Here is a 24,769-nt window from a genome sequence, read left to right on the forward strand (position 1 = left end):
GTGAGAGGAAGATACAGAGGTCTTCCTTCCGTTGGTTTACTCCCCAGATAGCTGCAATGGCCGGAGCTGCGCCGATCCGAAGCCAGGAGCCAGGCACTTCTTCCTGGTCTCCCACATGGGTGCAGGGGCCCAAGGACTTGGGCCATCTTCTACTGCCTTCCCAGGCCATAGCAGAGAGCTGGATTGGAAGTGGAGCAGCTGGGACTAGAACCGGTGCTCATATGGGATGCCGGCGCCGCAGACGGAGGATTAACCTACTGCACCATGGCGCTGGCCTCAATATAATGCCTTTTTAAGGTCTGTGATTACTTAGCAGGCATACTGTTTGTCTGAATGTCAGTGCAAGGTCCTGTCTGCCTTAGGGATTTCGGAATCACTGGATCACGTGTCACCTTCCTCGCCTCACACACTCCTATTCCTCCTTCAGAGCTCAGCCTAAAGGAGGAAGGCTCAACAACTTCCTCAACATCTAAATTAGGTTAGGCCTCCCTGAAGTGTACTGTACCTCTATGTCATATAAATGATAACATCCATCATTTGCATATGATATGTCACTTATCATTGGGAATCATGTGATGATATACTGCCTTGTTAGTTTGCATCTGTCTCCTTCTTTAGATTCTAAGGGCCTCCTGGGGCCTGGATTCTGTCTTGCTTATTACCCCATGTCTAGAATTGAGCCTTGTGCTTAATATATGCTCGGTGTTCAGCAAGAGTTTGTTGAGTGACTGCATGAATGATCAAATGGGTGAAAGAAATTGAAAAAGGAACCCTCATTTGTCATCATCATTAATGCTGATGCTAATTAATGAATTTTGCTTAAAATGGTGGTTTTTGTCAGAGTTCCAATAGCCAATTCTGCTTCACAATAGGTCTGCAGTGAGCCCAGGTAATAATGCAAACATAGCCTCAAACGTGATGAATATTCCATGAAACAAAATCCTAATTAAAAAAATCACTTCCGTTCTGCGCATGAATTATTTTTGCCAACAGGTATCTCAGCATGAGACTGCCTTCTCCCCTGAAATACCCAGCCTCAAAAGCGTATTCAGGCAGTTCTCTGTGACTCCTGTAAATCAGCCTCTCATCACAGAGCCAGGGGAGCAAAGGAATATTCTCTTTTAAAGAGTGGTAAAGAAAAAGCTTGGAATGGAAAGCAATAGCCAGGTTGGCTGCATTTAGGAGCTCATTTTCCAGCTTTGGCTGGCTGAGCAGGTAAGCCTGACCCAGAGCCCTGGCCAGTGTTTCTATCCCCGGTGAAATTTATTGAGACTGGATATTCTGGTAGCTGTCCTTCCATTTCCCCATGGAGCCTTTCTGGGAAGATTGAAGAGCACAAAACCTCCCAAAGCACCCAGCACAATGCCTGCTCCTTCCTATTTATCTATCTGGTTTGCTCTGCCCTTAATTTATGGACTTGCAAATTATTTATTTTATTTATTTATTTTTGACAGGCAGAGTGGAAAGTGAGAGAGAGAGAGACAGAGAGAAAGGTCTTCCTTTGCCGTTGGTTCACCCTCCAATGGCCACTGCGGCCGGCGCACTGAGCTGATCCAAAGCCAGGAGCCAGGTGCTTCTGGTCTCCCATGGGGTGCAGGGCCCAAGGACTTGGGCCATCCTCCACTGCACTCCCGGGCCACAGCAGAGAGCTGGCCTGGAAGAGGGGCAACCAGGACAGAATCTGGTGCCCCGACCGGGACTAGAACCTGGTGTGCCCGCGCCGCAGGTGGAGGATTAGCCTATTGCGCCAGCCTGGACTTGTAAATTAGCTCTCCCTGTGGTGAATGCCTGCCTGGATAGTGGACACTCAAAGGGTGGTAACACAGTCTTACCCACCCCCAGATGGCACTCATGGGACACTCAATGAATGTTTACTGATAAAGGAGTGGGTGGTCCTGTCCACAGTCCTGCAGAGTGTGGGGCCTTTTATTATCTCCTATTACATAGCGGACACTGGAAGTCAGGTGGTCCATGTGATGCACCTGCCTAAGCATTCAGCTGATGATCTCCAAACTGTACAAACTCTTAAAAAAAAAAAAGATTTACTATATTTAGTTGAAAGGCAGTATTAGTGAGAGAGAGAGAGACACAGAGAGACAGAGAAACACACAGAGAAAGATCAATCTTCTATCTGCTGGTTCACTCCTCAAATGTCCTCACTGGCTGGGGCTAGACTAGCCTGAAGCCAGGAGCCAGGAACTCCATGAGGCTCTCCCATGTGGGTGGCAGGGGCTCAAGCACTTGGGCTATCTTTTACTATCTTCCCAGGGACATTGGCAGGGAACAGGATAGGAAGTGGAGCAGCAGGGCCTAGAAATGAAGCTCAGATGAGGTGCCAGCATTACAAGTGGTGACTTAACCTGCTGTGCCACAAGGATGACATTTGAAGTCCATGCTACGGTCTTAACTTGCCCCATCCAAATTCATATATTCACACCTAACCCCCAACGTGATGGTAATGGACAAAGGGATGTTTGTGAGGGGCGATTGAGTGATCAAAATGATCCCTCCATACGGATGAGAGCCTGAGCCCCAGCCTGGTCCTTGTCATCGTTTGAAGATGCCATGAGCAGGTGCTCTTTGTGAAGCAGGCGATGAGGCTGAATCACACACTGATGCTACTGGAGCCTGGTCTTGGACTTCCCGCCTGCAGAGCTGTGAGCCATGCCTTTCTGTTGTGGATAAGCCACCTTTGTTACAGCAGCTCTGCATGCCCTGGCCCCTGCCTCCCTTTCCAGGCTTGGCCGCACTTCCTTGTCTACTCTCTAGAAACATGGAGCAATGTGTGGCTCTACCCCTGCTCTGGCCGCTGTGGCAAATGTCCAATGAATGCTGTGGCTGTGTGTCTGGGTTTCTATTTGTTTTGCTCTCCTCTGGCGGGTCCTGCCTTGCTTACCTTGCAGTCCCCTGAGGGGCCATCTCTTCCTCCTGGATAGCACTTCCCTTCTCTGGGGACAGTGTCCCCTGCTACAGCACATGCAGTACGACTGGCTGAGGGTTTACTGGGGTGTCTCCCCAGCTGGACTGTAGGCTCTCGTTGCGAGGGACCAGAACCACTTGAGTTTAACACCAGATTCACAGGAGACCAGAGCTTGGATGCTCTTGAAGTAAAACTAGGAAGGAATGCACTTGGGGTCCCAGTCAGGTCCTGCCAACGCAGGTCTGGTTCCCAGACACCATGCTGTTCCCTGGATCATGTCACATGAGCATCAGGAAAGGAAAACAGATCCAATGGCAGCACAAACCCAAATTGGCAGCCATCCTCAAGATGCTAAGAGGCCGCCCATCTGCCCTCCCAGGGTTCTAAACCCACAGTTGTGCCCTCTATGCTGAGAGAGCAGGCAGCAGCTGGCCCCCTGCTGTGAGCGAGGAGAGGAGCGATTTATTACAAAGAGCTTCATTGAAACAGTCTTTGAATCAGCTGAATCCGCTGCAGAGTCTGTGACGGAGGCACCTTGTGGGGACCATCCCCTCTCCGGCACTGCTGCCTCTGCATTCCAGCTGTGTCTGGCCACAGCCTCACCTGGGCTTGAAGAGGAGGCCTGATACTCACTTCCTGGGGCAATTGTGGGAAATTGGAGCCTTGAAGAATATGATTGCCTCCAAAATGGATGGGGGTATTGTGATCTATCCTGGGGTACAGCCCCTCACCTGGGGACATCTGGGGGAAGGACACGGCGCTGCTCATTGGTGCATGGTCAGTGAGGTATGTCATGGAAACCAATTCCACAGCCAGTGCTTCTGAATATTCACTGTGTTTCTGGCAGCCACATCGGGAACACCCCTTCTCTAGGAATCACAATATCGTTATTTTCAGTCAGAGCCTGCAAGCTGAAACCAGGATCCAATCCTCTGAAGCCAGCTAGTCTGAAGGTGGGAGGTATAAGTTGGTCCTGATGGGTCAACACAGGTCTCTTCTAGAGGTCAGATTTGCTTGGGTTGGAGTCCAGTCAGATGTTTGTGGCCATAATAAGTATTTGGAGCAGCCTAATTTACAAAGTATTGAGGGTTGTTTTTGGCCCGTGGTTCTGGAGGTTCACAGACCACGATCAATTAGCTCCATTGATTCAGTCTCCGGTGATGACATTCTGGCTCGCAGAGTCATGGGATGGCCCAGGGTATCACAAGGTCAAAGACAGGACTCATGTCTATCTCTACCTCCATCTTGATGGAGTCACTAGGATTCGATCATGGGGGCTCCACTCAAATGACCACTCGAACCTAATCACTTCCTCAAGATCCCCCCTCCCAATATCATATTTGGGTTAAGTTTTTATTCTATTAATTCATTAACACATACTTTGGAGATCAGAGGCAGACAGCATGGGGCATTAGGTTAAACTGTTGCTTGGGAAGATGGCATCCTACGTCAAAGTGCTGGTTTGAGTCTTGGCAGCTCTCTGCTAATGTACTTGGGAAGCTGAAGATGAAGACTCAAGAACACAAGTCCCTGCCACCCATGTGGGAGACCCAGATGGTGTTCCTGCTTCCTTAGGGAATGAACCAATAGACAGAAGCCCCTCCCTACCACCTTTCAACTAAACACATACATCTTTTTAAAAAAATTAGAAGTGGAGGTTCCAGAAGCAGCAATCTATCACAGTCACAAGTAAAGTGACCTTGGGCAAGTCACAGACCCTCTCTCTGAGCTAGTTTTCTCATCTTTTTAATTATTATTTTTAAAGATTTTTATTTATGTATTTGAGAGGCAGATTTACAGAGAGAGGGAGAGACAGAGAGAAAAGGCTTCCATTTTCTGGTTCACTCATCAAATAGCTGCAACGGCCAGAGCTGGGTTAATCTGAAGCCAGGAGCCAGGAGCTTCTTGAAGGTCTCCCAGGGGCCAAAGCACTTGGACCATCTTCTACCGCTTACCCAGGCCATAAGCAGAAAGTTGTAGCAGAAGAATAGCCGGAACATGAACTGGTGCCCATATGTGATGCCAGTGCCACAGGCAGAGGCTTAGCCTACCATGCCACAGCATGACCCCTAATTTTCTCATCTTAAAAACTAGTAGGGGCTGGATACATGGCACAGGGGGTTGAGCTGCTACTTGTGATGTCAGCACCTCATATCAGAGTGCAGGTTTGAGTCCTGGCTGCTGTGCTTCTGATCTGACTTCCTGTTAATGTACCTGGGATGGCGGCAGAAGTACTTGGGCTCCTGCCACCAACATGGGAAATCAGGCTGGAGTTTCTGGCTTTTTGCTTTAGATTGTTCCATCCCTGTTGTAGCAATTTGGGGAGTGAATGTGCAGAAGGAAGATTCTCATTCTCATTCTCTCTCTTTCTCCCCCTCTCCCTTTGTTATTCTTTCATTCAAATAATGAATAAATAAATCATTAATAGAAATACTTAGAGGGAGGGACCGGTGCCGTGGCTCACTTGGCTAATCCTCCACCTGCGGTGCCGACATCCCATATGGGCACCGGGTTCTAGTCCTGGCTGCTCCTCTTCCAGTTCAGCTCTCTGCTGTGGCCTGGGAAAGCAGTGGAGGATGGCCCAAGTGCTTGGGCACCTGCACCTGTGTGGGAGACCAGGCGGAAGCACCTGGCTCCTGGCTTCAGATCGGCATAGCTCCAGCCATAGCAGCCATTTGGGGGATGAACCAACGGAAGGAAGGCCTTTCTCTCTGTCGCTCCCCATCTTCGTGGAGGAACGACACAGGATTCTGCGTTGTTCTTTCGTCTGCTCGGCCCTCCCCGGGTTTGCTGCTGGTTCTTCCCAGGTTGGCTGCCGACCCTTCCACCTCCGTGGAAGGGCGGTTCCCCCTGGCCACCTTCCCCACTTCTGCAGGGGAGCGGCACACCGCCGGCCGGCTCTCTCGGGGGCTGCACAGGTGTTCCCTCAGATGTTCCCCTTAGATGTTCCTGGTGCATGTTGTCTCTCTCCTCCTTTATAGTCCTCTTCCACCAATCCCAACTCTGCTACCCACATGCCGAGTATGCTGCTCTCCTCCAATCAGGAGCAGGTCCTACAGTTTATTGGTTGAACTGGAGGCAGCTGCGTAGAAGCTGTTTCCTCCTCTCCCAGTGCCATATTGTGGGAGAGCAGATGCATAGAATAAGTCTTAATTCCAGTAACTTAGTCTAGTCCGAGTTGCTCCCAGTTGCTGCTCCCCACACTCTCTGTCTCTCTCTCACTGTCTAACTCTATCTTTCAAATAAAAAAAAAAAAGAGAGAGAGAGAGAGAGGATTGCCTTGTGGTAGTCTTTCTAAAAAATGAAATACTTAGAGGACTAAACTGTGTAGTTTGGGGGCCAATCCATATTTAAACCATAGTGCCCATTCTTTGCAGCCTGGAGTTTTATGCACAACTGTGGTTTCTGGATTTTCAAGAGTAGCCAATCCATGGCTTATCAGTTGCCTAGGATGTGATCTGTTAGGGAGTAAGGCTGTCACAGTGAGAGCTAAAGCTGAGTGGTCAGAGAGATCAAAGGAGTCATCATGGGCCACTTCCAGCTGACTTTAGGAGGGAGTGAAGCAAAGAATAAGCAGAAGCCCTAGTGTAGAGACACGTGGGCAGGGTCAATGGCAGGGGAGAGGGGAACAGATGTGCTGGCCACAAAGGCCCCATTGTGCATTTGCTCTGTAACAGGCCTAATTTAATACCTGGGACAATTGCTGGTGATGCTGTGATGACTGGAGGAAGAGCCTTGAACTTGAACAGCTAGAAGCCCCATGGGGGAAAGAAATGGGGAAAAGAGCCAGGATGCAGCTCATTCATGGGTGGTCAAAGACACTAAGGTAAGAGAAGAAATGAAACAGAGGAAGTTTGCTGTGGAGGTCAAGGCAGACTTCCAGGCTAGGCTGAGGAGGGGTAGGAGCAAACACTGGACAGATGCAAGGGGTTGTATGAAAGTCTGAGAGGCAGGGCTTGTCTGGAGAGGGTTAAGCTGTTGGGAACTGCTGTGGCATGGGGCTTAGATATTTATTTGGAGAAGATGTAAGAATAGGTAGCTCTGAAGAGAAGGTGAGTGATAACATAGGCTTCTGATGCAAAAGTCATAAAATGATGGCGGTGAGAGGAACCTTAGAGATCATTTAGTCCAACAATTTTGTTTTCCTCATCAGAAAACTGAGGCCCAGAGTGGGAAGCTGTTTTCATGCTTCCATCAAGCTTCGGCGAAATTCCTGAGGACATAGCAGTAGAGCTGGGACAAGATCCAGGACTCCTGTCTGCGGGGCAGGCAGCTGGAGAGACTCAGTGGGGGAAGGAACGGAAGCACTAAGAACTCAGTGCATCAGATAGTGACCGAGCACATAGGTGCTCTCGGAACCAAAGAGTAAGTGAATGCTTGGCTCCAATGCTCATTGCCTTCTTTTTCTTACCCAAATCCTATCCAGCCTCAAGATGCGGTTCCTCCAAGAAGCCCTCTGTGATGACCCAGTGTCTACAGTCTGGAGGATTTCCCTCCTATGGTCCCTAGGGTCCTGCTGTTCACAGGTACACTCAAGCCTCCTGTTATGAGTTTCCTGCTTATATTTGAAATTATTTTTGCAACTGGAAACTGCTTCCCTGTGAAGTGGCTACCTTGCACCCTTCCCCACACCTTACAACACTTACTCCCGTGCCTGGCACAGTGAGACACTGACAGGTTCTTTTAGGTTTTACAAAATGAGTGCTTTTCTTTTCTCCAATGCTTCCAAAGCTAACTGGACTTACTATTCTCTGGTTTCTACTGTTACCTGCCAGAGTTTCCCTGTTGTTTTTTTTTCCAGAACAGTAAATGCTAATTTCAACTTCCTCTTATATTGCCATGGAGCTTCATACTTGACAAATGCCATCCCATATGTATGCAGACAAAAGGTCAGAAAAGTTATATGACCCTGTAGGTTTTAAGGGTGATGCTAATCAACGTGATAGGTGAGTTCAGAGTCACACTTGTGAACTGAGGACTGATGGGAGATTTAGAAGAATCAACCAATTTAAATATCTTCAGGTAGGGGAAATTTCTGGAAAACTGAAGACTATTGCAATCACTCCTTTTACCATACCAGAGTCCTTCTAGATGAATATGGTATGATTGAGGTGGACAACATGACCGATCTCACCAATGGTGGTGAATGGTGACACCATAGTTGTGCCATAGCCTTCATTCTCTTGGCTGTAATACTAAACACATCTGGCCGACCTACTTGGGAAGAGGGTTATTCTGTTTTGGTAGATATTGAGATGCGTATTTCTATTTCCTGATAAATTTGAAAACAGTTTTTTTCACTTCTCTCTTTGCACAGCCACCCCTTCTTAATTTATTGCATAGTCAACTTCTGGCCCATTCACATTAATTGCATGTTCAACGTACATCAAGTGAGGTCTCTCTCCTGGATATTTTCCATCTGGCTCCCAGATCACTTTCCAGTTTCTTCACCCTGCCTGTGCCAACAGGCAGCATTGGCAGGAGGTCAAAGTGTAGGAGGAGAGTGGAGGCCGTGGTATCTGGGGCTCAGACTCCCTTCCTGCAGTTCCCTGTGTGTTAGCTGCAGCCCCAGCTCCTGTCAGTGGCCTGAACCACACAGCTATCTATTCTGGATTCTGGGAACTGTCACTGGACCTGTGGGTCTAGGGTGGTGACAGCTCCCTGCACTTGATGGTCATGTAGTTTTTAATCTCCTTGTCCTGAAGCCTGGCTAAATCTTTGCAAATACAGATGACTCCCAACTCACAATGGCTCAATTTAGAATCATTTTCTTAGTTCATGCTGTTGCAAAAGTGATGCACATTCAGCAGAAGCTGTACTTTGAATTTTGAACTTTTTCCAGGCTAGCACTACGTGGTAGGATACTCTCGGACGAGGCCAGGCAGTGGCAGCAAGCACAGGAAGCTGTCAGCCCCGAGATGGTAAGAGGGGGAAAACCCGAACTCTACAGTGTGTTGTGTTGCTAAGTGCTGATGTCCTATGTGCCAGGTTTATTAACGCATTTTGTGAGTATGGCACTTTTAACTGACAATGAGTTTGTCAGGACATAACGTGATCGAAAGTTAAAGAGCACTGTACTCTCTTTCTGAAATTCACCTCAATTATGCCATCTGCTTCTTGCTGAGAACTTGATTTCACTTCCATGAGATAGAGTCAAATTCATAGAGACAGATGTAGAATGGAGGTTACCAGGGGTTGAGGGAAGAGAGAATAGGTTACTAGTTACTAGGTTCAGAGTTTCAGTTTAGGTTGATGAAAAAATTCTGGAGAGGGATAGTAGTGACAGTTGCATGACAATAGGAATGTACTTAATATCCCTGAACTGTATTCTTAAAAACAGGCAAAATGGTAAATTCCATGTTACATGTTATATATATTTTACCATAATAAAAGCAGTAAATAAAGGCAAAATAAAAGCTGATTGCCTATTGGTGCCTGATACACTAGACCCCAAACAACATCTTTAAAAATCGTTTTTTCAATATTCTGGTAGAGGGACCATGCTGGGTCAGTTCATGCATTAACTGGGAGTCTTTATTTCCTGCTAAATGATTTAGCGTGTTCAGACTTGATTTGAATTATTTGGTCAAATAGGTGTGTACTAATATTGATCTGGAAAACAAAATGATGCCGGTATCCAGTACGAACTGTAGACTCCTCTGGCCTGACCCTCCCAGCTCCTGCACTTATTGTACAAAGCTCTCTGGGACGGCTGTAACAAACTTTTGTCATTCTTTTCCAATAGCACGTGTGCCTGCTCCGTAGACATTAGTTCATTACTTTACCTCTGCTTCTAATCTCAGCCAATTGTCTCCCACAGATGGAGAATTTCTTGAGGACAGGATCAAGGACTCATGCCTGCGGTCCCCCATAACTAGATTGATGCTGAATGGTCCTCAGCACATGGTTGTTGATTGATTACAACCTTACATCAATGGTATGGAGCAATTTACATAATGAAATGCACTGCACACTAGAATCTGCTTCTCTCTGGCTCTGATTTCTACTTGCAGGAAGACCAATTTTCTCAAACTTACATATAGCCAGATTCTTGACAACAATCTGGCATTCAGGAACAAAGGGCTGTTTTGGGTGATTTTTCCCCCCTTCAGTTTCTCACAGTCTCTGAGCCAGAATTCTAAAGAAAACAGCTAAAATCTCCAAGGAAGCGTGAACTCCACTCCAGGAGCCTTGGAGGTGGGCAGCATCAACAGAGCTTCCGTTTCACCAACGAAGAGCCATCTGTTCTCCTGGAATTGTTCTTAGACTGTTTGCTATTGCATGCTTTAAATTCCACTTCTTCTGTCTTTTCTAGTAGTAAACCAGGAACCCTATTTATATCTGGCTCCCTGTGCTGGGTTAAAGCATGGCTTTTCCAGTGGAAGAGGAGAGCTTGATTCTATTCACACTATAACAAATGTCAGCAAATTCCAGTCCCGTCCTTGAGCACTGCTCAGATGACCAGATATATTGAGACAGGGCCAGGGCAGCCCTGCTACCCCAGGGCTTGCTTTGCTTCTGCTCTTGGAATAGAACACTGGGAGGGTTCAAAATGGGAGCATGACAGTGAATTGGAATAGTAGTGTGTGTAAGTCTTCAGTTGTTTTCTTGGTTGTGATCTGAGTTTTTAAGAATGGATTCCTAGAAAGGATTTCTACATTCAAGATAACAGCCTGCCGCACTTCATGGTTTTCACATTTTAAACTAGGTTATTGTTTATCCTTTATCTGTGGCACTTAGGCAAAATTATCATTTTTATGTAGACCTTATGTGTTAGTATTTGTTTTGGCTGGGTGTGCCATTGAACTGTCTATTTTTGAACCACATTTGATGCTAATGAGTTACGTGAACATTTTCACACATTATTTGTGGGACTATAATCGGTATAACTTCTCAGGGAAAGTAATTTTTCCAATAGATTTCAAACCTGAGGAAACATGGCCTGGTAATTCCCTGTGTAGGAATCTATGCTAAAGAAATAATAAGAAATGCTAAAATACTTAGGTGCTAATTTGTTCATTACAGCATTATTTATAATGAAGAGTTGCATATAACATCTGGAAATTAGGATTTTTATGGGTTGCTATGTACAATAAAAATTTTCTTTACAAGTAAATTTTCAAGACATTGATAAAGGTGATGATGCAACCAGTGGCAGGCCAGTAAAGTTTAACCACCAGAAAAATGAAACCCCCCTGCTTTGTAGTGTCTGCCAATGTCTGCGGTGTGATTTCAGGCCAACAGGGTGATGCCACTGAATGCTGAGTTAGAAAGAGACGCGCCTTGGCGGTGTGAACAAGAACAAGGCAGCTCCAGCATATTACTAAATCCGTTATGTGACAAGGATAGGGTGTCAGAGGACTTGTACAGTAGGAAGGCAACATTGGAATGATCTTTGAGAGAGGCTGGAAGAAAATTACCAGTGGTTACCTCTTGGCACTGGAATTTTTTTTTTGTCTTTGTATCCCTCCCCCCACCCTTTTTTTTTTAAAGAAAAACTTGTGGTAAGAATGCAACGTGAGTTCTCCTGTCTTAATAGATTTTTATGCCGAAGGACACTATGCTGCTGCCTGTAGACACAGGCCGTGCAGCAGACATCTTGCATAACTGAAACTTCACACATGTTGAACAGCAACTCCCTGTTTCCGCCTCTTCTCAGCCCTTCACAACCACCATGCTATTCTTTGTTTCTGTGAGTGTGAGTACTTTAAATGCTTCCTATAAGCAAGCCCATGTAGTCTTTGTCCTTTTGCACCTGGTATATTTCACTTAACATCATGTCCTCCAGGTTCATCCGTGTTTTCACAGCGTAAGGCTGAGTAACACCCCATTGGATGTATGCGGCACATTTGAGAAGACCCATTCATCCATCGATGGACATTAGAAGTGTTTACACATTCAGGCTTTTGTGCGTGGTGATGCGATAAACATCTGAGTGATAACATTTCCTCATGATTCTGATTTTAATTATTTTAGGTAAATATCAAAAGTGAGATAGCCAGATCATATTGTAGCACTAATTTTAATTTTTTGAGAAACTTACTTAGTATATTTCATAATAGCTACATACTTTTACATTCTCACCAAGAGGGTACAAGAAATCTAATTTCTCCACAATCTTGTCAACACTTGTCTTTTGCTAAAAAGAATACCCACCCTAACAGGTGTGAGGTGATATCCCATAGTGGTTTTGATTTGCATTTTCTTGATGATTGGTGATGCTAAATTTTTTTTCATGTACCCATTAGCTATTTGTACTTTTTTTTTTTTTTTTTGGAGGGATGTCTGTTCAAGTCCTTAGCCCATTTAAAAAATAGGGTTATTGGATTTCTAAGCATTGAGTTATAGGAGTTTCATGTATATATTATAAATTAGTCCTTTATCAGATAAATAGTTTGAGAATAGCTTCTTTTATTCTTTAGATGGCTTTTTCATGCTATTGATTGCTTCCTTTGCAATTGCTATAGTCCCAGTTGAATTGGTTGCCTGTGTTTTTGGTATCATATCCACGAAATCATTGCCAAGATTAATGTCATGAAACTTTTCCTAAATGTTTTCTTCTATCAGGGTTACAGTTTCAAGTCTCACTTATGTCTTTAATCCATTTGGAGTTGATTTTTGCATAACGTATAAGTGCCCAATGTCACTATTTTTGCACATGCGTATCCAATGTTCCTAGCATCATTTGTTGAAAGACTATACTTTCCTCATTTGGTATTCTTGGTGACTTTGTAAAAAGATTTATTTCTGGGCCCTCTTCTGTTCCATTGGTTTTTAAGGCAACATCTTTACATTTTAATAACTTTGTAATATATACTGAAATCAGGAAGTATAATGTTTCCACCTTTTCTCAAAATTATTTTCTCTACTCAGTCTTTTCTGTTACCATATAAATTCTAGAATTTACTTCTGTAAAAAATGAAACTGGAATTTTGATAGGCATTTTGATACTATGAATCTGTAGATTATTTTGAGTACTATGGACATTTTCACAATGTTTACTTTTCCAATCCATGAACAAGGGCTATCTTTTAATATATTTGTCTTTAATTTATTCCATAACTGTTTTATAGCTCTTAGTGTACAGTTCCTTCAGTTTCTTAGCTAAGTTTATCTCCAAGTATTTTATTCTTTTTCAAGTTACTATAAATGGATTGTTTTTAAATTTCATTTTCAGTTAGCTCATTTTCAATGTATTGAAATGCAACTAATTTTTTATCCGGTAACTTTACTGAATTTATTTGTTATAGCTAAGTTTTATTTATTTTTTTTAATTTTTGAAAGTTAATTTATTTGAAATGCAGAGAGAGAAAGAGAGGGAAGATGAGAGAGGGAAAGAGGGAGGGATACAAAGAGAAAGGGGAGGGAGAGGGAATTGGAGCAACAGTGAGAGATCTTACATCAGCTAGTTCAATTCTCATATACTCTACAACAACTAGATCTGTACCAGGCTGAACCTGAGTAGCCAGTAACTCCATGTGTGTCTCCCACATGGGCAGCAAGGGCCCCAAGCACTTGAGCCATCATTTACTATCTTACTATCTTCCCAGACTCATTAGCAGGAAGCTGGATTAGAAGCAGAGAAGCTGGTATGTGACCCAACCCTCCAACATGAGATGCAGGTATTCCAAGCAGTGGCTTAACCAGCTGAGCCACAATAATTGCCCCAGGTTTTTCATATGTAAGACCATGCTGTTGTTTGCATACAGGGACAATTTTACTTCTTTTTTTTGGTTTATTCCCAATTTGGATGCTTTGTATTTGTTTTACTTGCCTATTTGTTCTGGTTAGGAAGTGCCAGTACTATGGTTTTTAATTTTTTTTATTTTTGACAGGCAGAGTGGACAGTGAGAGAGAGAGACAGAGAGAAAGGTCTTCCTTTGCTGTTGGTTCACCTTCCAATGGCCGCCATGGCCAGCGCGCTGCGGCTGGCATACTGTGCTGATCCGAAGGCAGGAGCCGGGTGCTTCTCCTGGTCTCCCATGGGGTGCAGGGCCCAAGCACTTGGGCCATCCTCCACTCCACTCCCAGGCCACAGCAGAGAGCTGGCCTGGAAGAGGGGCAACCGGGACAGAATCCGGCACCCCGACCGGGACCAGAACCCAGTGTGCCGGCACTGCAAGGCAGAGGATTAGCCTATTGAGCTGCGGCGCTGGCGCCAGTACTATGTTTAATAGAAGTGGTGGTAATGTGTACCCTTGCATATTTTCTATATCTTAGTGGCAAAGATTTCAGAGTGTCACCATTGAGTATGATGTCACTTGTGGGATTTACATATATGGTTTTTATTCCTACTTTTTTGAGAAGGTTTTTTTTTTTTTTTTAATCTTAAAGGTTGCTGAATTTTGTCACTTTTCCTGAATCTGTTGAAATGATCATGGGATTTTTAAAATTTTTTTTATCTTTTATTGTGTTCATGTCATATTTCACATTAATTGATATTCATCTGTTGAACCAACCTTGCATTCCAGGAACAAACACTACTTGGTCATGATATATAATATTTTTTTTTCCACAGGCAGAATTAGACAGCAAGAGAGAGAGAGACAGAGAGAGAGGTCTTTCTTTCCGTTGGTTCACCCCTCAAATGGCCACTATGGCCGGCACGCTGCGCTGATCCAAAGCCAGGAGCCAGGTGCAGGGCCCAAGCACTTGGGCCATCCTCCACTGCCTTCCTGGACCACAGCAGAGAGCTAGACTGAAGAGGAGCAACGGGGACAGAATCCGGCGCACTGACCAGGACTAGAACCCAGGGTTCCAGTGCTGCAGGTAGAGGATTAGCCAAGTGAGCCACGGCACCAGCCATGATATATAATCTTTATAATGTGCCATTTAATTTCATTTGTTGAGATGTTTTGCATCTGTAAGTAAGTCCATTTAGAGATTGGCCTATAGTTTTCTCTTCTGATGGTGTATTTGTCTTGTTTTGATGGCAGAGTAATTACCCTTCTACATCATAGAATTTTTCTCAACTTCTTAGGATTTTGCTTGAGAGTCCAAATCATCATGATGATCGGAGACAACTGTTGTTTGTCCTTTGTGTTAATCAATTCATTCAACTAAAATATCAGAGAGGAGCTTCTTGGGAAACAAAAGGTTTATTTTGAGTTACAATTTGGGGGTTCACTGTTCAGAGTCAGAAGGCCTCATTAGTCTGGTGTCTGGTGGGAACTGGCCATGGAGGAGTGGGTGCAGAGGAAAGATCACTTAATGAGCCAGGAAGGAGGGAGAGAGGGAGAGAGGGAGAAGGAGAGGGAGAAAGGGAGGAAGAAACTGGGCTGAACTTGGCTTAAATAACCAACTCTCTTCAGAGAACTACTTCTGAGGATACACCCCCAATGGCTTCCCACCAGAACTATCTCTCAGAGGCCATCATTAGATCTAGTGTCCACCTTTATTCCATCAACCCTTAACATAAAACTTCAGAGTTTAAATATCTGCAGGAGCCAATCCCTGCTCACTCTATCAATATAGTGCTACACACACCCCCAACTCCTACCCCTTTGCTCCTCACACAGGACTGGACTTTGAGATTCCATTGACTCTAGTGACAGCACTGCACTGGTGCTTTGCACACGTCAATAGCTCCTTGGAGACTTGCCTTTCTCCAGCACCTTGCCTCACCTTGCCTTGCCTTCAGGATCATCTATCCCCTCATCTTTCTTCATTTTTATCCTTCTCCAAGAGGGTGATTTGTTATCATGGTATAGCAGGTGGGATGACAAATATATACTTTAATAATGGAAATATAAGGGCCAGTATATCTGAATATGGTTCAGATGTTGGTTAAGATACCTGCATCCTTCATTGAAATGCTTGAGCTTGATATTCAACTCCAGCTCTTGCCTCCACCTTCCTGCTAATGCAGATCCTGGGAAGCAGTGGTAATGGCTCAAGTGATTGTCTTTCTGCCACCCTCATAGCAGTAGATTGAGTTCTCAGTTCCTGGATTTAGTCTAGGTCTAAGGCTATCATGGGCCTTTGGAGAGTTAACCAGCAAATGAACCCCCAACCCCTGGCCTCTGAACAAAAATTTGAAAAAGGAATCTTTTAAAAGTAATGCGTATACAACTTGTGCTCCCATCACAGATGACAAATGCATCCCTTCAGTCGCACAGAGCTGATAGAAGATCCTCATTCTAGAAAGAATGAAGCCTCCCACCTCATCATGTGGGGAGCAGGAGGCTAAGAGATCCATTTAAAAATCCACAATGAATGAGTGGCTGGAAACTCAAGTCTCCTGCATCCCAGATTAGGTGCAGGGTCCACTGGCTCACTGCTGAAGGCAATGAAGAATCTAGAATGTTCCATGTGGAAACTGTTAAGAGCACTTCCCTTCACTCTGTTAAGATAGGTGGATATCTTGCACTGACACTGAGAACTTTGCTTCAGCCTGCAGGATAGAGTGACTGCTTTTAGGAAATGACAACACTTACCACTCTGTGGAAGACAGTTCCCTTTAAGAAGTGCCTTTGTGATGTCATTTGTCACACACTGAGAAGAGAACATGGCAAGTGCTGGGGGGATTTTGAGAACTGAGGCTTCTAAAACTTCATTGCAGGCGAGCCGCAATTCTCCAGGAGGTCACATAGCAAAAGAAATAGTCACAGGGAAAAAGGAATGCTGAGTGGGGAACCCTTTCTTTTCAGCTTGGGCACACCTGCCGTGGAGGCACCTGCCTTTCTCCCTGAGCAACACTGACTCCTTGAGGTGGGGCCTGTCATGAAACCTCCTCAGCTGAGGAATTTGAAAATACAACCTTGTGCTTGAGCCTCCCACCCATTTTTAAAGACGTGACATGTCTTTCCTGTTGCCCATCTCAGAAAGGCAGACCCTGGTTAGAAACTTCGACACAGTTGTTCTGACACTGTTCTGCCCACCCTCATTGTACTCCGGTATCTCCCGAGCCTCTCTACTTGCACCTGTCTTCATCACCCTAAGCCAAATGGCCAGTAGAGGTGGCCTGGATACTGCAGCAGCTCTCACTCCAGCCATTCTGCATCCACCGCCTAAAATTTATTAAAATTGGGGCTGGCATTGTGGTGTAGCAGGTAAAGTCGCTGCCTACAGTGCCGGCATCCCATATGCGTGCCAGTTTGAGTCCTGGCTGCTCCGCTTCCGATCCAATCTCTGCTGCGGCCTGGGAAAGCAGAAGATGGTTCAAGTCCTTGGGCCCTGCCCCCTCATATGGGAGACCCAGAAGAAGCTCCTGGCTCCTGGCTTTGGATCGGCACAGCTACGGCAGTTGCAGCCAACTGGGGATTGAACCAGCGGATGGAAGACCTCTTTCTTTCTGCCTCCCCTTCTCTCGCTGTGTAACTCTTTCAAATAAATAAATAAATCTTTTAAAAATTTATTAAAATTTTATTTGAGGGGCCAGCGCTGTGGGGCAGCAGGTTAACGCCCTGGCCTGAAGTGCCGGTGTCCCATCTGGGCACCAGTTCAAGACCCAGCTACTCCACTTCTGATCCAGCTCTCTGCTATGGCCGGGGAAAGCAGTAGAAGATGGCCCAAGTCCTTGGGCCCCTGCATCCATGTGGGAGACCTGGAAGATGCTCCTGGCTTCAGATCTGCACAGTTCTGAACATTAGTGGCCAACTGGGGAGTGAACCATCAGATAGAAAACCCAAACATAATGTGCATTTTTCAGAATATGCATTTCCTATCCACTTTTTAAAGTACCTTTGTATGGACAGAGATGGATCATAAGGAATTCATTCACGGGATTATGGAGACTGACAAGTTCCAAGATCTTTGTCAGTCTGCTGGGAACCCACGGGAACCTAGTCATCACCTTGGGTTTGAAGACAGGGAAGAAACTAAACTGATGCCCCATTCAAATGCAGCCACGCAGGAGGAATCTCCTCTTATCTTGGGTTTCATTTAGGCCTCCAACCGACTGGAAGATATCTACCCACATGAATGAGGGCAATCTGCCTTCCTCCACCTACTAAAATGTTAAACTCATCCAAAAACACCCTCACGGAAATATCCCAAATCATGCACTCTGAGGTCAAGTTTACACACAAAATTAACCTCCCCTTTCACTCCTTCACTGGCTTTAGGTTTCTGCTCAACTGTTGCCTTATAAGACAGATTTCTCCCTGATCATTAAGTGTAATGATTGCCCTCTACACAACCAAGAACTTCCAAATGCCCTTCTTTCTCTTGTTTCAAAGTGCTTATTGCTAACCTGACATATCGTGTGTGTGTGTCTGTGTGTAAGTGTATGCATGTATATATTTTTTTGTTTTTGTTTTGTTGGCAGCTTTACTGTAGGCGTATAGAACCAAGCATGACATATAACAATGGCTCACATAGTGTTTGTTGAGTGAATGAGTGAGTGTCAGGCTGGCCAATCAGTAAGTAACTCCTGGGCTGGGGGCTTACCAGCTGGGCTTCCTCTTGTCAAGAACTATTGACTGTGCTTCCTGCACTGGACAGTGGGCAGGACTGAGTCAGCCAAAAGGGGCCCAGGCTGTGGGCATGCAAAGTCTACACACACTGAAGTACATGCACACTGAGCCACATTTTTTCTCTCCTTGGTGTGCAATGTCTTCCTTACATATCTCATGGAAGATAACATTACTGGAAACTTGAGGATGCTGCATACATTCAGAGAAGGGAGAGAGAGAGAAATGCAATAAAGACTCTTTGAGGAGAAATAGTATCTGAGCTGAGAGGAAGATGTGGGGCTGGAGAGGTGGCTGAGTAGGCAGGGCAAGTCAGACTGAGGACCAGGCTAGGGCAGAGGGTGGGGAGATGCATCTGTATGTGAGAGCCAGAACACACTTTGGCTTACCAGAGCATCTTATTGGTAGCCGTGGGCAAACCACTGCTCTGGGCATGTTCCTATGAGATACCATCGGAGCCCCCAAGTCTCAGATTCCCCAGATCCTTGCTCCCCTCCCTGCTCTGGGGGGCCCTACATCAACACAGGCACATCCTGGGTGGGATAATGTGCTGGATGCTCAACAAGCGCCGACCAGAGTGGGGACTCCAGGAAGCGTGGGAACTTGCATTTGCAATTGGTGAGTGTTTAATTAGCCGAATGGCACATCTTCAACTGCACAAGGGCACCCGGGTGATGTTCACCCCAGCACCAGCTTTGTCTGTGGGAGGAGGTAAGCCTTTGACTGAATAAATTTAAGCTTGACAAAGCCCGGATTTCCCTCTCCGTGTTCAATGATTCCACTATGGATCACGATTTATTTAGACTTGCTGAAGATCTGCACAAGTAGCAGCTACTGCATTATTTTTCATCCTCCTCTTCTTAAAAATTACCAACTTTTCATCATTTTAAGTACCTCTTGGAAGAGAGGAAGATTACAAGGTGTCCTTGGCTTACAGAGCTCTTCCCAGTTTTTCTTTCTCTATTCCTCTCTCTCTTGTCTCCATTTCTGTGTCTGTCTTCCCCTCTGTTTTTTCAAGCTCTCTGGGAAGAGTGGAATGGACTGACCAGGAAAGAAGACTTGAGAAACAATAAGGTGAGTTGAGATGTGGGTTCCTATCCCTGTACCACCACCTAATAGCTGGGTATCACCAGGTGAGTTGCTTAATTTTTCTCAACCTTGGTTCTCCTAACTGTATAGAGTAGAGCTGTGCATCGATTGAAGAGGGAGGGTGTTACCAAGAAACCCAACATGTGGCCTTGAGCAGGTCCTTAGACCTCCTGGCATTTCATTCATTCCATTCTACTGGATGGAACACAGATAACAGGAGGCTGTGGAGAGGAAATAGGACCTCAGAAGCCAGCAGAGAGAGTTATAGCTCTACATATAGGCAGTCAGAGGCTCACTTCTGTTAATGACAAAGTGTGTAGTCTTGGGCAAGTTATTTAATAGCTAATAATCACTGTGCATGTGCCACATGCCAGACACTAAAGTTTTACTTGGATCACCTCAGTGATTCTTCATAATCCAATGAGGGTGGTTGCATTATTTTTCCATTTTAGATACAACGAATCCAGTCATTGAGCGATTCAAGCTGCCGTTCAAGGTCAGAGTTAGGACACAGCAGAGCAGGGATACACACGCAGCACACCTCACCTCTGAGACCACTATTAATTAGTTAATTTGTTTGCTTGGCAGAGAAAGAAAAAGGGAGAGAGAGAAACAGAAAGAGATACAGGTAGAGAGAGTTCTCATTGGCTACTTCACTCCCCAAATGCCAACAATAAGCTGGGAGCCAGGAACTCAATCCAGGTAACTCCTCATGATTTTCAGAGACCCAACGACTTGCGCCGTCACCACATGTCTTCCAGGGTGTGCATTAGCAGGAATCTGAGTTGGGAGTTGAGCTGGGACTTAAGCTCAGGCACACTGGTAGAGAATGCAGGCATCTTAACAACTGTGCCCAGTGCCTGCTCCTTGAGCCGATACTCTGCCATTGAACTCTCCTAACTTCAAGCCTCTGTTTAGGCATGGCGAGTCCATAGCTGGAACTGCTTATATGATAAACACTAGGTAGTTTTTGGCTTAGCATGAGGATGGAATGAGATAGCACATGAAAACAACTTTTCAGCATGTCTCAAAAGATGCAAATCCGTAACACACGAGGGCACGTATGTATTTATTACCTTAACTACTTATTTTTAGAAGATGACAGGCTGAAATATGTGCATTGCATGTGCATGAATAAGCACTCTGGGAGCTTTTTTGTGCTGCGCTCTGCACTGTCACGATGACAATCTGACATGCCTTCCAGCTCTTAATTCAGACTGCGATGACTCACTTTCCCCGGGCTGTCAGCTCCGGTGGAAGTTCCCAGACCGCTTTACCCAGTGATGACAAATGGTTCCACAGCACCTAGACTTCTGTATTAATTAAATGTGAGAAAACAGAGAGCTCTGTGCAGAGACACCTCTGTGGTTTGCTTTTTAACTCTGCACTTCCACCGTACCTTGCAGCCACCCCACTCAGAGCAACCTGCAACAGGGTTCTATCTTCCTGGGGATGATGAGTCACCGGTTAATTAATGGAAGTTTCGAATCTTGTGTTCGGTAAAGGAAAAAGGTATTCTCGGGAAGCAGAGGCGGAGACAAGTGAATCAAGGGGCATGAATAATTTGTGCAAAGGTCACAAACACAATGCTAGTCTTTACCCATTCACCCTCTCACCAAACGTCTGTTAAGTCCTTACTCAATACCAGGAACTGGATAAGCGAAGTCAGGTGGGTCTTTGCTTCTTATCCTAGAAGAAGGTAGCAAACAGGGTTTTTCCATTATTGCTTGCTTGCTGTGGGCAGGGTGTTGGGCTAGGGATTTTATGTTTAGTTCTTACAATAACTGCCATGATTTGAATATGGCCTGAGTGGATGCCCCTAGGACTTGACATGTTGAAACCTGGTCCCTAGTAGGAGTATTGGGAGGGAGTGAACCTCATTCAACTAAAATGTTTAGGGATAGGGCAGCTGGGAAGTGATTAGGGTGAGATACCATCATTCAGGTGCAGTCCACGGGATTGAGTCCTGGTGGCTTTATAAGGACACACACACACACAAATACACACACACATATACACACATACACACACACACACCACACACATATACATATGCACGCACACATACATTCACACACGTACACAAATACATGCATACCATACACATACGCACACACACCACACACATACACACACATGCACACACACATGCACACACACATGCTACATGACTCCCACCATGTGATAATCTGCCCTGTCCTGAGACTCCTCTAGGAAGAAAACTATGGTCATATGCAGCCCCTTACTCTCACAAATGTGAGCCAAGGTACCCACTTTTCCTTATCTAATATTCTGCCTCAGGTGTTTCGTTATAGTCATGGAAATGGACTAACACAGTGATCTTGGGGTAGGCATTATATTCCCCAGGTTGAAGGCCAGGGGACTGATGTTCAGAGGATCCAAGGGATTTGCCCCAAAACACAGCTGGGAAACAGAAAAATTGGGGCTGTTGGTTCTGCCACCATGTGACTGCCTGCCCTGGAAGAAGCTTGTGACTAGTGGGGAGGGTAGACCCAAATCCCCACTGCACAGAACATGTGGGTGATCTGGAATTTTAGTCGTGCAGTCCACGAGGAGAGAGTGGCAGGAGTTTCAGGAAGCTGCTGCCAAGTCTCTGTTACCCTCCTTAGAGAAGAGGAGGAAGAATCAAGCTCTTTGCTGCCTGGGTTCTTTCAATCCACACCTGGTTGCCTCTTCAATTCAAAAAGTTCAGGAGACCCTAAAGTTCTGGCCACCATGAAGAGTGCCACAGGTGCCAACAAGCCCTGAGCCTGGCCTTCCTCTTGCACAGGGAGGGGCGGTTCTCTGCTTGCAGCCTGCCTGGCTGATAAGTTGCAGGATGGACTCCCAGGAAGACTGCCCACAGTCCCCCTAACCCTCGGTCTCACCACATGGCTCCTTTGCTGAGAACGCACCCGTGAGTGCCCCCGCGCAGACAAGAGACACAGTCCTGACATGGGCTTCGGGACGTTGTGGAATCCCGTGTTTGTACCACACTTTACCATTCAGCCAGCTGTCCCCTGCATGTCCAGTCATGCCATATGCTCCTACACCTCTCAGAACTTCGTGCTTTTTTTCTCCCACAGTTTCTGCAATCACCTAAGGCTTAACGCATGCATCCATTTTCCCAGGAGACTGCAGATCTTCTCAAGCGGAATGAATCACTTCCTCCCCTGCCTTCTCGCAGCACTTTGCTGACACTTCTAAAACAGCACAGAGCACACTTTGCCCTGGATTACACCCAGCCATGAGTGCACATTCCTGAAGACAGAGATGTGGTCATCCTGGGCTCCTCCCCAGGGTCTAGCACAAAGCCTGGTTTCCAATACTCAAATCACAAGGATGTGTTGGGTTGACAGGAAACTGGGCAGTATACACAGCTAGCTTGTATACACATTGGCTTATATGCCTCTAGACTATGCCCCACCACTCTCCTGCTCTGCTATGGATTACAGAGGTCTGATTCTTGCAAATCACACTTTCCAGGCTCTTCTGCAAACCACATTTCCCAGCATCCTGTCTTAGGGTCTGAGATGATGTCATGGGCAATCAGGAAGCCTGGATGCTAATGCTGGATCTGTCACTAAGCATCTTTGGGCAATCCATATCATTTCTTGGGGGCTTTTGATAGCTCTTTAATAAAATTAAGATGCTGAATTGATGTTCTGTAAGGATTTGCGCATCCCCCATCCACCCATCCTGCTTTTATCCATAGCCTCATGAAAAATGTATTGAGCCCCTCCCTCTGCTGGGGCTGCAAGGATGATAAAAAGGTGAGTACTGCATGGATCTTATGCACGATATTCTCCTAGTGGAGACAACAGGAATACTTGTAGAAGAGTGAAGTAAATGGACATTTTCTTTAGAAAATGATTGTGATAGGCAGTCAGACATGGTGGCCATTGGGAGTCAATTTCCTGCGAGAAGAACTAGAGCAATGGATGGGAGCTGGAGGATGTCTGATTTCATTGCAAGACAACAGGGTGGATTCCCTGATGATCAGAGGGGCATCACCCTACACCATAAGGCACAGAGGCCCCTGTCACCAAACAGCTCCAAAAAGGGGCCCGTGAGAATGATCTGCTTTGGGAAGACAGGCTAGATGGATCTGCAATTCTAAGCTACTGGGATTCTGAAAGTCAAGGCTTCCTTGCTTCAAATTAGTAGCTTTGATAAAATCAGCATTTTACCATTACAGAAAACCTCATGGGACCCCAATTTTTTTTTTTTTTGACAGAGTGGACAGTGAGGGAGAGAGAGAGAAAGGTCTTCCTTTACCATTGGTTCACCCTCCAATGGCCGCTGCGGCTGGCGCACCACGCTGATCCGAAGCCAGGAGCCAGGTGCTTCTCCTGGTCTCCCATGCGGGTGCAGGGCCCAAGCACTTGGGCCATCCTCCACTGCATTCCTGGGCCACAGCAGAGAGCTGGCCTGGAAGAGGGGCAACCGGGACAGAATCTGGCGCCTGACCGGGACTAGAACCTGGTGTGCTGGCGCTGCAGGTGGAGGATTAGCCTAGTGAGTCGTGGTACCAGCCAGGACCCCGATTTATAAAAACCAGCCACGTTGAAGCTACTCTGGGAAACATGGAAGGACCTACTCTCCGGACATTCCTCCTCTGTTGCTGACAAGACGCAGATGGGAACCCCAGCTTCAGAGAATCTCAGGCCGTCGCCTGGCTTACGGTTGAGCAGATCTGCCCTACAAGGCCCTGCTGGCCCCAGCCTCTTCTTTCCTCCTCTCACCAGACTTTTGCAGTCCGTGTCTGCACTCCCTTTCCCCTCTATCTGCCCTTGGCTGTGAGAGGTGAGGGATGTAATTTGATGCCATGGGACTGAGCATATGGCCCTGGCTCCAGGTCTGGTTCTGACTTTGTCATGCCCTGGTGCTGGGGCTTCTGCCAGCAACTGACTTCCAGTCTCCACCTCCCTGATGTGTAGTCTGCAGCAAGGAACTGGGCCACTTCTCTCCTTCCGCTCCTCCTCTTCCCTCCACCCCACTCTCCTCTTCTTCCCCCGTCCTAGGATCTGCATTTTCAGGCAGAAACTTGTATTTCCTGAGCATGTCCTCTGTGGCAAACTCAAGCACACATCTGACCCTTATGCTGTAGCTGAGGTTGGGTGTTACTATCGGCACCCATGTCACCAATGAGAACACGGAGCTTCAGAGAGGAAAGCAACTTGGTCATGGAGAGCACTGGATGAAGACCACACAGCCAGCGCAGCCCGACACCAGAACCTGAGTTGGCTCCTTGTTCCATGGCAGCCCAGAATAGGGACTTCTCACCGCGGCAAGACAAGCTCCCCACCTAATTTTCTGTATCAGCTGTCTCTAAGTTCCATTTTGC

General features: G+C 46.0%; 1 protein-coding gene and 1 long non-coding RNA gene across 6 annotated transcripts in view; one reads left to right on the top strand and one right to left on the bottom strand.

Moving 5' to 3' along the window:
* TENM4 (teneurin transmembrane protein 4) overlaps nt 1-24,769 on the bottom strand; it is a 2,118,216-nt gene that overhangs the window by 908,412 nt on the left and 1,185,035 nt on the right. The window lies entirely within an intron of this gene.
* LOC127483684 (uncharacterized) lies at nt 6,553-12,378 on the top strand. Its single transcript, XR_007910172.2, has 4 exons — nt 6,553-6,746; nt 7,347-7,446; nt 8,763-8,841; nt 9,741-12,378. It is a non-coding gene; the product is annotated as an uncharacterized lncRNA (long non-coding RNA).

Source organism: Oryctolagus cuniculus, chromosome 1 (genome assembly GCF_964237555.1).
Source record: "Oryctolagus cuniculus chromosome 1, mOryCun1.1, whole genome shotgun sequence".
NCBI classification, from domain to species: domain Eukaryota; kingdom Metazoa; phylum Chordata; class Mammalia; order Lagomorpha; family Leporidae; genus Oryctolagus; species Oryctolagus cuniculus.